Consider the following 3,109-nt stretch of genomic DNA (forward strand, 5'->3'; position numbering starts at 1 on the left):
GAGTGGCCAAGCAGGGGGAGGAGTCGTCAGGAAATGTGGTCCTCACTGCTCTAGATAGAGCCCTCCTCTCTTTTTGCTGTGGCCTCCTGAGGGTCTGGCGCATCCCATGTGTCTTAGAGGGTTTGAGTGGCCCACCCCGGTCCCGCAGCTGGCCAGCGTGGGCAGGGCCTGCCTAGCATAAAGCTCCCGCTCTCTCTGACCCCACAGTGAAGACAGGGGCCCTCTGGGAGGAAAGCACCACCTGGGGCTTTAGAGTGTAGGGGGTGGACACAGAGGGAGATGGAGGCCACACAGCTTCCTGTGATTAAAGCTCCTGAACATTTGCCAAGGCCAGGAGCGTGAGCGCCCCTTGGAGGAGGATCAGATAGGGTAGAGTACAGAGCGGATCCTTTGAGGCCACACAGCCAGCAGTGCCAAGTGGGGCTCCACTCACTGTGGGCACCTGAGCCCCCAGCTACCTCCCCTGTGCCCGTCGTAGGTCAGGGGCTCAGAGGAAGCCGCCTCCTTGTCACCTGCCCCAGTGTGAACGGAGATGCAGGTGCACACAGAGGGTAGCTGCCGTCTTGGGCCACACCCAGGAATGTGGGCTGGGAGAGAGGGAGGAGCTGGTCCAGCCTGAGGGAAATGTTCCCTCAGACCCTAGGGAGGGGGTTTGAGAGGGGCCCGTGCAGAGGCCCCCAGGAGTTAGCCAGCAGCCCAGTGTTCTGGGCAACAGTGCGAATGGACCTGGACCGGGTGAGGCTGGCTGGGCTCTGAAGGCACACAGCAAACCCGACAGAGCCGCCGGTGGGCACCGCTCGTCCCCTCCACAGTGTCTCCGTCTGCCTGCCCTCACCCATGGGGTGCCGGGGGTGCAGAGGGTGAGGCAGGACTAGGGCTGGGCACAGTGGGGGCTTTTGGCTGATGTGCTGGATCTGAGGTCAGGAGACCTGAGCACCAGCATTGAATCCGACGTCTATTATCATTGAAAATAATATTTAAATAATGTAATAAGCACAGTGCTGTCATTATAGATGTTAATGAATAACGAATATGAATTAATAATGATAATAATTATTTTTTTTACTGCTTTTTATGCACCAGGCATTGTGCCAAATGATATCTATGAATGATTTCTTTTTCTCCTTCCAGGAATCTTATGAGGAAGGCACTGTGTATCCCGTTTTCAAAGGGGAAGCTGCCCTACAAAGGCTGTGACTTGCTCAAGGTCAAGCAGCAGCTAAAAGGGACTTGATTCTGTGGGTCTGCCCCACGGATGTGCATGTCATCGTTTCCTGGGGACCTCTACCTCTCTGGCCTTCTTTGCTCATGAGCATTACCATGGCTTGAATTTTCTTATCCTAATTACATCATGAAGTAACAGAGGCAGTTGAATGAGGGAGGTGACAAATATCTGTAAATTCATTCATTATTTAATCAATGGCTGTTTACAGAACTGGTAAGTGGTACTGGTCCCTCTTCTAGGGAAAAGAAGTATAGCAGGGAACAGCTCAGGTGAGGTCCTTGCTCCCATGGGATCTAAACTCCAGCATGTGTCGGAGGAAAATATGCAATCACCAGACCAGTGAACAAGCAAGTCCGGCGGTTCTCAGGGGAGTCAGAGCTCTGAATAAAACAAGAGAGGCTGATGGAACTCAATTGACTTCAGATAGATTGGGGGAGAACAGCCCTCTGTGCAGGCAAGATTGGGAGCCGAAGCCCGTAGGCAGCAAGGAGCCAGCCATGTAACTAGCCTTCCGGGGAGGGGCAGCAAGGACTGGTGGCTGGTGGCGGAGTGTAGGAAGTACACGGGAGAGGAGTCCGAGGAGGAGGCAGAGCCAGGCAGGGCCCAGGCTGGGTGAGCACTGGCAGGGAGTTGGGATTTTATTCTCAGGGCAATGGGAGCCTGACGATATAAATTAGAAATATGTGTGCTGAAAGGAAAAATGGAAACAAAGTCTTTGTAAATAGGGAAGGGTGAAGGGAGTGCAGGGATATGGGGAAAAAATAAGAACCAAGACCTATCATGTAAAGGTACCAGATCTGAGTGATAAACGTAGCTGTATTGGTTGCTTTAAATGTACCAATAAACTTAATGGGGCAGTTGGGTGGGGGACATATGTGTGCTGCAGAGAACTAGACCAACAGTGGCGCAAAACAAATAGAAGTTTATTTTTTCACTTGAACAGAAGATGGCTGTTGGTACTGGTTCAGTGGCTTGATGACATTTCTGCAGTTCTCTGGGATTTCTGCTCAGGGTTCTAAGTGGCTGCAGCAGTTCTGGATATTGTATCTCCTTGCAAGGCATCATCTGCTTGTATCTCCTCAGTCAGCACTGTGATTAGCTCTGCAAAGGAGGCTGGAGAAAGGAGCTAAGCATGGGAACGAGCCTTTCTGGCCCCCGGGTGCAGGCAGGAAGGACAGTGGGGGCTGGGGTGAGGGTGAGTTAGCTGCAGCAGCCACTTACAGCGTTGCTCAGACCTGTAGGACCCGGGCTGCGCTGTCCTGGCTGGCCCTGGGGTTCTGCAGTTCAGACCCACTCTGGAGGGAGATGCTCACAGGTTAGTGCTTTGCCCAGACTCTGAACAGTATGAGTTAGCACCACGAGAGCTTTAGGGAAAAATAAGGAGACCTGCTTTTGTGGCTCTGTGGAGAGTACACTATAGGGACAAGTAGGAACACTGGGAGGCCAATTAAGAAACACATCATACTAAATATGTAAGGTTATATCTACGAGGGTTTGATTACAGAAACTAAGAAAGTATTCTCTAAATAATGAAAAAAGAATAAGATAAGACTATGAGAGTGAGAAGCAATTTAAATATGTTCAGGGACCATCTTCATCTCCAGAATTAAGGATTATTTTGATGTTACATCATTGCCTTTTCTCTTTTACTTTCCTTTTTAGTTTTATTTTAGGATTCCCTATTTTTAATGTTCATACAGAGATTTCTTTAACTGAAATACCGAATAGCTTCTTTGGTGTGAAAACCTATAATAGTACACAGGATCCTAATGAGATAATTAATAATGTGAAATAGGAAGTAAAGGGCTAAAGGTGTAGGGAAAGTGGGAAGGGTGGGGGAAAGGTAATAAGGGAGAGGAAAAAAATATGAGAAACTGAAAAAAT

This window comes from Fukomys damarensis, unplaced genomic scaffold (genome assembly GCF_012274545.1).
Source record: "Fukomys damarensis isolate Sample0158 unplaced genomic scaffold, DMR_v1.0_HiC HiC_scaffold_8, whole genome shotgun sequence".
Lineage (NCBI taxonomy): Eukaryota > Metazoa > Chordata > Mammalia > Rodentia > Bathyergidae > Fukomys > Fukomys damarensis.